The sequence below is a fragment of the Rhinopithecus roxellana genome, chromosome 18 (assembly GCF_007565055.1).
Source record: "Rhinopithecus roxellana isolate Shanxi Qingling chromosome 18, ASM756505v1, whole genome shotgun sequence".
In the NCBI taxonomy this organism is placed as follows: Eukaryota; Metazoa; Chordata; class Mammalia; order Primates; family Cercopithecidae; genus Rhinopithecus; species Rhinopithecus roxellana.
The window spans coordinates 32,779,574-32,793,620 of NC_044566.1; positions in this window are offsets into that span (position 1 = coordinate 32,779,574).

Below are 14,047 nucleotides of genomic sequence, written 5' to 3' on the forward strand. Positions count from 1 at the left end.
AGTGTAGATATTTCATTTATAGACATATTGGCTTATAAAAACCTAAATTTCAAAAAGATTTTCACCATTCGTATTAGTTATCTATTGCTGTGAAAAAATTATTCCCAAACTCAGTAGCTTAAAATAACAAGCATTTATTAACTCACACTTCCTGTGGGTTTGCTATCTGGGCATGGCTTTGCTGGGCTTTCTGGCTCGTGTTCTCCCACAAGGTGTCAGTCGGGTAGCAGTCTCATTCTGAGGTTCAACTGGGATGGGATCCACTTCCAAGGTCACTCAACAGGTTGTTGGCATGATTCAGTTCCTCATGGGTTGTTGGCCTGGAGCCTCATTTCCTCACCTGCTCTTGGTTGAAAGCCTCCCTCAATCTTTTGACACAAGCTTCACCAGAATGCAGTTCACAACATTGTATCTGCCTTCCCACAGAGTGAAAGTGAGACAGAGAGAAGATGAGTGTTCAAGACAAAAGTCACAGTCTTTTTGTAAGCATATATTGACAGTGACATGTCATCATTTGAGTTGTAAGTAACCAGGTTCAACCCACACCGAAGGGGAGGAGACTGAACCAAGGCATGAATAAATAGCAAGAGAGGTTTACTGGGGACATTTCAGAGGCTGATTCTCATACTATACAAAGGAATTGTATGTTCATTCGATTTGAACTTACTTGCAAGTGTTCAAGCTTTACAATTGCAACACATTAACATGGTAAACTATATAAAAATATTGCATACAACACATGTGTACTCACATTTTCTGATGATCCATAAGCCCCTTGCAGTCTGATTTTTGGTCTGATCAATTAATTGATTGAAATCACTTCATTGCATATTACCAAAGCCAGAGTAATGCCAAACATAATACTGTTTCGTTAGTAATCAATGCTTATTTACTGATTTATTTTCCTTTGTCATACCTTCTTTAAAAGTGTTTTACCTTTTATTCTAGATGTTTTATTCTCTTGTTTTCTCTGGAACCTCTGTAATATCATGGTCTTTGTAATATCACACACTGAACAATAAATAGAAAACATAAATCATTATAATTTCACAGAAATCAGCACCATGTGTATAATGTTTTCAATTTTGGTTAATTTTCCTTCCAATCATTCAGGCTTGAAACTCAATCATTCATAATTCTCTTTCTTACCCCTGTATATGATCTGGGTATAAATGTAACAATTTGTGTTCAATCATTTCCTACATAATACTACAATATTTACAAGATGTATTCTTTTTTTCCTCCTATACATTTCTCATACCAGTGACTTTTGTAAATTAAACTTCCAAAAAAACCCACCTCTGACTATGAAAAAACTACTAAAAATTTTTCTCATTGGTTCATAATTTCTACAGAATGAAGCCTACAATTCCAAGATGGCATTAACTATCTATGAGATCTAGCTCTGAGATATAGTTTTTTAATTTTTCCCAACTCTACTGTCTTATGTGTCCACATACCCATTTAATCAAGAGTTCTCAATGATTTTTAAACTAATAATCTTTATGTTTTAGACCAGTTTGGGTTCACAGCAAAATTTAGGGGAGATACAACGAGTTCCCATGTTTCCCTTGTCCTCACAGGCACGAAACTTCCCCTAATTCCACACCACAGCGGTACTTTTGTTACAATCCATGCACCTACTTTGACACATCATTATTACTTACAGTCTGCAATTATGTTAAGGTTCATTCTTGGTGTTGTACATCCTAGGGTTTTGGCAAATGTGTTATGACATGTGTTTGCCATTGTAGAATCATACAGAATAGTTCCACTCCATCAAAAATCCTCTGCTCTACCTATTCATTCTTCCCTTCCACACCAAGCCCTTGCTACCACTCATCTTAGTACTGTCTCCATTGTTTTTCTTGTCTAGAATACAATATAGTTATTTAGGTTGGTGCAACAGTAATAGCTAGTTTGCCATTACATTTGCACCAACCTAATATAATCATCCATTATGAAGTCTTTCCACGAGGATTCTTTCACTTAATCATATTCATTTACATTTCCTCTGTGCCTTTTCATGGCTCGATAGCTCATTTCTTTTTAGTGCTGAATAATTTTCCTTTGTCTGGATATACCAGAGTATATTTATTCATTTATTTACTGAAGGACATCAAAGTTGCTTCCAGTTTTGGAAGTTATGAAAAGCAGCTATAAACATTCTTGTGCAGGTTTTTACGTGGCAATAAGTTTTCAGTTTATTTGGGTAAGTACTAAGGAGCATGATTGCTGCATTGCATCATAAAAACATTTCCTTTTCTAAGAAACTACCAAATTGCCCTCCAGAATGGCTATACCATTTTGCATTTCCACCAGCAATAAATGACAGTACTTGTTGCTAAACATTCTTGAAATCATTCGGTGGTGTCAGTATTTTGGATTTGGGCCATTCTAATGAGTGTAGGTGATATTTCATTGTTGTTTTAATTTGCAATTCCTTACTGACATATGATGTTGAAAAACTTTTCAAAGGCCTACCATTGTACTTTCTTTAGTGAAGTTTGTGTTTAGTTAATTTACCCATTTTTAAATTGGATTATTCATCTTATGCTTGAGTTTCAAGAGTTCATTGTATATTTTGAATAACAATGTATATTGTTATTCAGATGTGTCTTTAGCAAATATTTTATCAGATGTGTTTTTTCTGTGGTTTGTCTTCTCATTCCTTTGATATTATCTTTATCAAAACAATTTTTAAAAAATTTAATGAAGTTCAGCTTAATAATTGTTTATTTTATGGATTGTGCCTTTTGATATTCTAAAAAGTCATCTCCAAACCCAAGGTCCTCTAGGATTTCTCTTATGATATCTTCTAGGAGTTTTATAGTTTTGCATCGTACATTTAGATCTATCACCCACTTTGAGTCATAGTTTGTGAAGAATGTAGGGTTTATGTCTATGTTCATTTTTTGAACACTAATATCTAGTTGTGCCAGCACTGCTTGTGGGAATAACTTTTTCTCCATTGTATTGCCTTTTCTTTTGTCAAAACTCAGTTGTCTACATTTATGAAGGTCTAATTCTATTTTGTTCCATTGATTTGTCTATTATTATTTTTTTTACCCAAACCACACTGTCTTGATTACCTTAGCTTTATATTGTCTTCAAGTTGGTCAGTGCCAGTCTTCCAACTTTCTTCTCCTACAATATGAAATTGGTTATTCTGGGTCTTTTGCCTCTTTTTGTAAACTTTAAGAACAGTTGATCAACATCCACAAATTAACTTGCTAGGATTTTGATTTGGATTGAATTGGAACTACAGATCAAGTTGAGAAGAACTGATATATTGACAATATTGAATTATTCTATCCATAAATATGGAATATTTCTCAGTTTACTTCGTTCTTCAATATCTTTCATTGGTTTCAAGTTGTTTTCTATAGGTCTTGTATATATTTTGTCAGATTTTTACCTAAGGTTTCATTTGTTGGGTGCTAATATAAATAGTAATGTGTTTATAATGTTGACTTTCATTGTTGGTACAAAAGAAAGTGATTAGATTTTGTATATTAACTTTGTTTACTGAAATTTTGCTATAATTGCTTATTAGTTCCAGCAGATTTTTAATATATTTTTAGATTTTCTCCATAGATAATTATATCCTCTGTGAACAAAACAGTTGCATTTCTTCCTTCCCAATATGCATACCTTTCATTTTTATTTCTTATCTATTGCATTTACTAGGACTTCCACCACAGTCTTGAAATGCAGTAGTGAGAGGGCATCCTTGTCTTCTTACTGATCTCAGCAAGAAAGCTTCAAATTTCTCACCATTAAGTAGAATGTTAGCTGTAGGATTTTTGGTAGATGTTCCTCATCAAGCTTAGGCAGTTCATCTCTATTCCAACTTTGCTGAGAATTTCTATCATAAATGGGTGTATTTTGTTAAGTGTTTTTACTGTGTCTGCTGATACGATTTTTTTTCCCTTCAGGTGTGTAATGTGATGTTTTATATTAATTCCTTTTCAAATGTTGAACCAGACTTGCATATTTGGGGTAAATCACACTTGATTGTGGCTATAATTATTTTATACAGTGTTGGATAAAACTTGCCAATATTTTGTTGAGAATTGTTACATGTATATACATGAGATATATTTTGCTGGTTTTTTTCTTTCTGTAATCTGTTTGTCTGGTTTTGGTATTAGGGTGATGCTGGCTTCATAGAGTGAATTAGGAAGTACTTCCTCTGCTTCTATCTTGTGAAATAAATTGTAGAGAATTGGTATGATTTCTTTTGTAAAATATTTGGTAGAATTTACCAGTGAACTCTTCTGGGGCTGGTGCTTTGTGTTTTGGAAGGTTATTTTTTGTGAACTTCTTTAATAGATATAGGCCTATGAGGTGGTTTATTTCTTTTTGTATGAGTTGTGCAGATTGTGTCTTTCAAGGAATTGTTTTATCTAGGTTATTAAATTTGTGAGCATAGTTGTTCATAGTATTCTTTAATTATCTTTTAGTGTCCTTGGACTTTGTGATAATGTTTATTCTTTTGTTAATGATGTTAATAATTTGCACCTCTCTCTTTTCTGATCCTGACTAAAAGCTTATTGATTTCATTGATCTTTTCAAAGAACTAGCTTTTGGTTTTCCTTATTTTCTTCATTAATTTCCAGTTTCTGATTTCATTGATTTCTCCTCTAATTCTTATTGTTTTATCATAAATGAGTGCATTTTGTCAAATGCTTTTACTTTATCTATTGATATGATTTTTCTTCCTTCCTATTCCTCCTTCCCCTCTTCCTCCTCCTTCTCCTTTTCCTTCTCCTTCTCCTTCTTCTTTCTCCTTCTCCTCCTCCTTCTCCTGTTCCTTCTCCTCCTCCTCCTCTTCCTCCTCCTCCTCCTCCTCCTCCTCCTCCTCTTCCTCCTTATGTTTGGTTGGATTCGATTTGCTCTTCTTTTTCTATTTCCCTAAAGTGAAAGTTAGAATTAATTTTAGACCTTTCTGGCAGGGCACGGTGGCTCACACCTATAATTCCAGTGCTTTGGGAGGCTGAGGTTGGTGGATCACCTGAGGTCAGGAGTTTGAGACCAGCCTGACCAATATGGTGAAACCATGTTTCTACTAAAAATACAAAAATCAGCCAGGCATGGTGGTGGGCACTGGTAGTCTCAGGTACTCAGGAGGCTGAGGCAGGAGAATTGCTTGAATCGGGAAAGCGGAGGTTGCAGTGAGTGGAGATTATGACACTGTACTCCAGTCTGGGCAATAGACTGAGACTCTGTCTCAATAAACACATAAAAAAAAAATCTAGATCTTTCTTTTTTCTAATATACTCATTAAATGCTGTAAATTACCTTCTAAGCATTGCTTTTGCTGTATTCCATAAATGTTAGTAAGTTGTATTTTCATTTAAAATATTTTAAAATTTCTTCTTTGACCTGTGTGTTACTTAGAAAGTACTGTTTATTCTCCAGGTATTTGGGAATTTCCCAGCTGTCTCTTGGTTATTGATTTCTATTTTAATTTCATTGTGGTTTGAGAGCAGACACATATGTTTTCTATTAAATTAAATTTGTTAAGGTATGTTTCATGGCCCCGAATGTGGTTTATCTTGCTGAATATTCCATGTGAGCTTGAGAAAAATATGAAACGTGCTGTTTTTAATGAAGTATTCTGAATATACACTACAGTCAATCATGTCCTTAGTGATATTTTAGACTGCTTGAATCTGTCTACTTCTGATATAATAATCATCAAGTGTATGTTTGGCTTTATAGGTAAAATGGGTATGTTGTAAACAACATGTAATTTCATCTTACTTTTTTTTATCTACTCTGACATTCTCTTTTAATTGATGAATTCAGACCATTAACATTTGAAGTGATTATTGATATACCTGGGGTAATATCTATAATATTTGCTAAGGTTTTCTATTTGTCGACATTGTTTTTTTGTCCTTATTTTAATCTCTAGACTTTTTTTTTTTTGCAATTTGTGGTTTTAATTATCATTTTATACAATTCAATTGTTTTCCTTTCTTAGGATACCATCAATATTTTTCTTTACTTTGTTCAGTAGTTGCCCTTTGAGTTTGCAATGTAGATTTACTAATTCAAGTCCACTTTCAAATAACAAATAATATACTACTTCACAGGTAGTGCAAGTATTTTATGATAAAATATTCCTTTGCGGGGGGGGTGATGTCAACAAGATGGTAGAATAGAAAACCCCACATTCTACTTATCCCATGGAAACACCAATTCCACAGCAATACACTGACCTTACCTTTGTGAGTAATCCAAAAACCAGTTTAGAGGCTCTCACATCCCAGGCATGCACAAATCCAGCCATGTCAAAGGCTGCAGGAAATTTTGTGGTCCTCACTCACCAGATTCCTTCCCTCTGGTATACCACAGCAAAATGGATGGAAACTCGCAAACCTTAGCTTTTCTCTAGGAGGAAAAGGAGAGGTGACAACATACGTCTAATCTTCAGACTTTTCAGGGGCTACTAAGAAACTTGTTTCTGTTTTGTCTGAATCTAAGTGCTGACTGGAAGAGCATCAGGTTGGGGGCTGCTGAGAGCAAAGGCAATAGTTGGAACTAGCACACAGCCAGTCACAGGAGAACGAATACTGTGTGATTCCACTAATAAAAGTTATATAAATTAGTCATTTCATAGGAGCAGAAAGTAGAATGTTGATTGCCATGGAATAAAAGATAAAGGAGATAATGAGGAAGTTCAATGCATTGAATATTGAAATTCAGTCCTAGAAGATGGAAAAGTTCTAGAGATCTGCTGTATGAATAGCACTTTAAGTCACTTTTAATAACAATTTTCAGAATTATTTTTCAATAATTGTACCTTATGTTTATGAGATAACGAAGTATGTCAAGCCAAATATCAAGTACAATTTTTGTCCCCCATAGTCTCAACAATTTGCCTTCTGTTCAATGTTTATGCAATTAAAAATAAGTTTATTCACAAATGAATAAAGGAAAAACAATGAGTGAGCTATATTGTAACATTATTTGAAATTTTATTTTACAACCTATAGAATAAAGCACTGTAGCTAAATTTATACTTGTGGAAAACGTATTATCAGCTTTAAAAATTATTTAGAAACAGTTTTTGCCATTCATTATTTCATATGTGTGATATGAATCAGATAATTGTTTAAAATTCTGTTTTTTGATAAATCTATGTTTGAACATAATCTGTTACATACAAACCAATAACTAAATGTGACACTATTGGTGTAAACAATTTTTATGGTCAATGAGAGTAAAATAGGCCAAAACTTGTAAAGCTTATTGCACAGGACAATAGTTACACTGAATGATATTAATGAGAAATACTCTTTTAGATACTAAAGAGAAATACTATTTTCGTTTCGCTTCAATGAATAGTATACATTGATATTTTCATTTGTAGAATATTGTTGCTCATTACATTTTCTGTTTTTTTTTTAGATGGAGTCTCACTCTATTGCCCAGGCTGGAGTGCAGTGGCGCCATCTTGGCTCACTGCAAGTTCTGCCTTCCGAGTTTACGCCATTGTCCTGCCTCAGCCTCCCGAGTAGCAGGGACTACAGGCACCCACCACCACGCCTGGCTAATTTTTTTGTATTTTTAGTAGAGACGGGGTTTCACTGTGTCAGTCAGGATGGTCTCGATCTCCTGACCTCGTGATCTGCCCGCCTCGGCCTCCCAAGTGCTGAGATTACAGGCGTGAGCCACCGCACCCGGCCTGCTCATTACATTTTCATATATAAATTAGCTTATGAGTAATTATAGTCCTAAACTTCATATTTTTAGTATTCTTGTAGATTGGATGTAGCAAGCATATCAGAGTTCATTTAGTCAAATTACAACATGGTAGAATGTTATTACATCTCAGGAGAATTGATGGAAATTAGATGAACTTAACGTTCCAAGGGACAACACAAATTGTGATGGTATTTGCCAAGGTCTTAGGAGAAGGGAGAAACAAAAAAATCGCTGTTCAACGGGTATAGAGTTTCAGTAGTGCAAGATAGAAAAGTTGTAGATATTGGCTGTATAACATTGTGTTTATAGTTAATAAAACCATGCTATATGCTTAAAAAATTTTAACAGGGTAGATCTCATGTTTTCTTTTCAGCAATTAAAAAACATAATAATATGGAACTGATTTCTAAGAAATATAAAAGTGCCACAGATTTGGGTTGTGGCTTTCCATTTTTTTTTTTTTTTTTTTTTTTTGTAGTTAATGAATAGACGATGTCTAGGAAAATAACAGAAGCCTTTAATCGCTTTCTGTAAGAAAACATAAATATTTATTTGTAGTTATAAGACTAAAGAATAACTTTCATTTTGTCCCATAGACAGATAATTTACTAATAGTTAATACTTACTGAATGATTGCTATATGATAGAACCTGATCTAAATACTTTACATATATTAATTTATTACACATCAGTTAGTAATATTATTTGCAATTTAACAAAGTAAAAACCCATGCTCAGAGAGGTGAAAAATCTCACTGAAGGTCACACTAGTTACAAGTGGTTGAAGTCTACTTCTGGAAAATACACTTTTAGAGATTTCACTATCCTGCCTTTTGTAGTTCTCAAAATCTCTTATTTGTAAACAATTTATACTAGATGGAAGAAAAAATCATATTAATCTGATCAAAACATACCATGGGAACGCACTGTTGTACTTCACCAGAGTTGAGAGAAATTAAATGATATATTAGAGTGCTAAAGATGGCACTCTGAAAATACTACTACACTCCTAGCATTCTGTAATACAATGAAAGGAGAATTAAGGAATTTTAGGAAATTATGCTACGCGATATTTGCAAATAAATATATGTATAGTCTCTCTCTAGGGTTGTCTTTCTTATTTAAAAATAACTTTATTGATATAACTCACATATAGCATAATTAATTTATTTAAAGTGTAAAATTTAATCTGCTGTGTGCAGTGGGTCACACCTATAATCCCAGCTACTCAGGAGGCTGACGTGGGAGGACTGTGTGAGGCCAGGAGTTTGAGACCAGCCTGGGCAACAAAGCAAGACTCTTCTCTAAAATACAAAATAAAATAATGTGTCCAACTTAATGGTTTTTAGCATATTTGCAGATATATGCAACCATCCCAATTTTGGAACATTTTCATTACCTCTTAAAGCAACTCTATATAATTAAGATATCAGCCTCCTCTTTTCCCAGCCTGTCACCATTAATCTACTTTTTGTGTCTATAGATTTTTCTATTCTTGACTTTTATATAAAATACTCTTCAGTTTTCATATTATATAAACTTTTGTGAGTGACTTTTCACTTAGCATAACATTTCTGCGGCTCATCATAATCATGGCATGTATCAGTGCTCATGGCATGTATCAATTCAAGGTTGAATAATATGACATTGTATGAATATGCCAGATTTTGTTTATCTATGCATCCTTTGATGGATATTTGGATTGTCTCTATATTTTGGTAATTATGAATAATACTACAAACATTCTTGTGTAAGTTTTTTTCTGTGACATTTATTTTTATTTATCTTGAGTGTATAATTAATAGTCAAATTGCTAGGTCATATAGTTACTCTATGTTTTATTGTTTGAGGACAAGCCTAACTGTTTTCCAAAGTGGTTGCACCATTTCACATTCCCAACAGCAGTGCATGACAATTTCAACGTTTTCACGCCCTCATCAAACCTTCTTATTATCTGCCTTTTCAATTCTAGCCATCCTAGTGGGTATGGAATGGCATCTCATTGTGTTATTTTATTTACTTGATAATTAATGATGTTGAGCATCTTTGCATGTGCTTATTGGCCATTTGTTTATCTTCTTTGGTGAAACATTTATTCAGATTCTTTGTCTTTTCATTGTTATACATGTTCTTTATGCGTTCTAAATATAAAACGTCATCAGATACGTGATTTGAAAATATTTTCTCCCAATCTGTGATTTTGCCTTTCACTTTCTGTACATTGTCCTTAGAAACACAAAGTTCAATTATTTTGTGAAGTATTAATGTACCTATTTTTGATTTTCTTTTGTTGCTCATGTTTTTGGCATAATAACTAAGAATCTTTTGCCAAATTCAAGGCCATAGATATTTCCCTTATATTTTCTTTTAGGAATTTTGTAGTTTCATTTCTAACTTTCAGTTCTTTTATTTCAAGTTAAATTTTGTATATGATTAGGTACGAGTTCACCTTCATTCTTTTGTACGTGGCTATCCAGATGTCCTAGCAACACTTACTGTAAAGACTATTCTCTCCCCAGTTGAACAGTCTTGACACTCTTGTAGAAAATCAGTTAATATTAAAAAAAAATCAGTTGATAATATATGTGGTGGCTTTTTTCTGTACTCTCAATTTCATTGATCTATACCTATATACTGTTCCAGTATCACACTTTCATAGTTCCTCTTTTAACATAATATCACAAGATAGAGAAGAAAAATCTTTCTGATAGAACATAAATTTTGACCTATGTGCCACTAATTTAAATGTAACTTTTATCACATATATTAGCTGAAAATTATTGAAATTAACTGGATTGATAAAAGCAAAAAAAGTGCAAAATTAATTGATTTTCCATAATTGTATTTTACAATGATCTTTGTTTCTTCAATTTAATGTCTTACATGTCAAATAACACGTAAATTTATATTTTAATCATGAAAATAACTACTTAATATTTAATGATCCCATACCTAGCTCTAGACAAGTTACTATTCCGATTAAGTTCTAAAATCCTTAATTTTACAGGACATTATCTTCTTCAATATTTACCATTGACATTTTTCTAGCATTTTAAATACCTTGTGTTTTTCTTTCTTCTACAGAAAAAAAGATTTCTTAAAGATATTACTCTTTCAAATGTCCTTTATATTTTAATGTATTATTTCAGTTATCCTTGATTTTAACAGACAATTTTTATATTTTGCTCCAATCATCCTACAAAATATAAAATCACAAAGAGAAAATAAATATGTAGATAAAACCTACCTTTATACATATTTTTATAATCCTAACACTTCAATCTAATCTAAGAGCATATTACTTGTTGTCTGCATTGTTTAGGGAGAATAAGGAACTAGAGGTACATGATTTGTACCGGCCCTTTTACATGAGATTATTTGCTTCACATCTTGTAGCAAGAGGGTCCAGAGTTTGTTTTGATACATAATTTTTTCCCCTCTATTGCATCAGACTTTGTATCAAAGACATGTACCCCAGGAAAATACCCAACAACTTAGTCTTTGCCAGTTTATTTAGATAATTCAAAATGCATTTTAAGATTTATGGAAGAAGAACTTCCTTTTTTCAGCCCCAATGAAATTCTGTTCGCATTATAGAGACTAAAATAATTTTCCTGTCCTGTAAAAAGGTATGTATCTTATAATAGGAGCAAACAATTATTGAGAGCCTCAGTGTTTAGTAATCGATGTAAATAGCCAATATGTAGAAACTGAGGAAGGTACTACTCTTAATTTTACAGATGAGGAAATTGAAGCATGGAGCATTTGAAGAAATTCTTCAATAGCACCCACCTCAGAAATGGAGGAAGGAAGATTATTGTCCAAGCTGTGTGGCTGTTTCAGCTTTATATATATTTTTTTGCTGTATTCTCAAATTATTATAAGGAGATATGCTAGAGCATAATAGTTCTTATTTCACAACTCTGTGTGAACATAACTGCAAATCAAAAGACAGATAAACAGATAAAAAAATTAAAGAGTGGTATGAGGAAGAAATTATAATAGATTTTTGTCAATTATTTATTTAAACCTTAAAATAATTATAATAACATAATAATACCAGGACCTTATTCATGAAGTCCTGACTGTAGCAGACACTCTGAAAGTAATTCTGTATATACAAAAAACGTATTTAATCTCTGCGTTAATCTATATAAGCAATAATTCATAAATGAAGATCACTTGGACTACACGAATGCCCCAGGGATTCTTTCTTTATAGGAAATACAGTTTCTAAATAATTAGAGTTGACAATAACTCATTAATAAATAAGGGAAAAGAGTACACTAAACTGTAGAAAACCATAATGTTGAGGATTATGGTTGGTCTGCATATCCTTTTTTATGGAATTTCATATATAATTTGTTATATTAATATTTCAAAAACCTCAGCATAAAATAGCAAACAACAACTATAGCAACACATTTATCTCAACCGGTAAACACATTAAATTCCAATCAATTTAAGTTTTAATTGCACATTTCTTATTTCAACTTACAAATCTTAATGTACATGTGAGTTTGAAAGTTTTAGAAGCTCAAATAAACTGAGTAATGATTATATAACTGATAATCTTTATTTCTTGCAATTATTTATCCCATCAAAAATAAATTACGTAAGAAATGTTATAATACCCCAGAGTTATAATACCAATTTGTTGCACTGAAGTTTTTAATTGACAAGACTTTTCAATGCACAGTGATAATTAAGAAAGTTTATGTTTATAGCACAAAATATATAACATGACATAAAATACATCTAAAACACATTATTATATACATAGAATTATTCATACTGACGTTGATGATACACCATACATGGTTATTATAATTCATAGTTTTATACATATACTTAACCACTTTGAGCACATTTTTTCCATACAAAATAAACATATCCATATAAAATTTCTTACAATTAAAGAATTGCCATTATCTTACTTGTTGGATTAGGAACATACTTTTAGATTTGAAGAAGAGGGTCTCTTCAATTAACTGAATGGTATGTTTCCCCAAAATTTTTATAGGAATTGCATTGAATCTGTACATGGCTTTGCACAGTATGGTTATTTTCATGATGCTGATTCTTCCAATCCATGGGGATGAGATGTATTTCCATTTTTTGTGTGTCATCCATACATTCTTTCAGCAGCAGTTTTTGTACTTCTTGTAGAGATCTTGTATATTCCTAGGCATATTATTTTATTTATTTATTGTAGCTGTTGTAAACGGAATTAAGGTTCTTGATTTGATTCTCAGCTTGGTGGTTGTGGTTGTATTGCAGTATTAATGGATTTGTGTACAGTCATTTTGTAACCTGTAACTTTACTAAATTCGGTGTCTTTAGGGTTTTCTAAATATACAGTTATATTATTGGCAAACAGAAATAGTTTGATTTTCTCTTTACTCATTTGGATTTTTTTATTTCTTTGTCTTGTCTGATTGCTCTAGCTAAGACTTTCAGTACTATGTTGGATAGAAGTGGTGAAAGTGGGCATTCTTGTCTTATCCCAGTTCTCAGAGGGAATGCTTTTAACTTTCCCCTTTCAGTACTGAAAGGGTTTTCCCCTTTCAGTGGGCTGTGGGTTTGTCATACATGGTTTTTATTATTTTGAGGTATGTTTTGTCTATGCCTAGTTTGTTGAGGATTTTTTATCATAAAAGGATGCTGAGTTTTATCAAATGCCTTTTCTGCATCTATTGAGATGATCATATGGTTTTTAATTCCATTTATGTGATGAATCACATTTATTGATGTGCATATGTTGAAATTTCCTTGCATCTCTGGAATGAAACTGGCACAATCATGGTGAATTATTTTTTTGATGGGTTGTTGAATTTAGTTTCCTAGTATTTTGTTTAGGATTTCTGCATCTAACATTCATCAGTAATATTGGTCTGTAGTTTTGGAGTGATACTGGCTTTGTAGTATGAGCTAGGGAGCACTCTCAATCTGTTGGAATAGTTTCAATAGAATTTGTATCAATTTTTTTTTATTACTAATTCAATATTTCTGCTTGTTTTGGTCTGTTCAGGATTTCTATTTATTCCTGATTCAAGCTAGGGTGATTGTATATTTCCAGAAATGTATTCATTTCCTCTAGATTTTCTAGTTGATGTGCATAGAGGTATTTATAGTAGTCTCAAATGATCTTTTATATTTCTGTGGTGTCAGTTGTGCTGTCCCTATTTTCATTCCTAATAAGCTTATATGTATCCTCTCTCTTCTTCATTAATCTATCTAGTGCTCGATCAATTCTATTTATCTTTTCAAATAATCAACTTTTTGTTTAATTGATCTCTTCTTTTTTTCTGTTTCAATTTCATTCAGT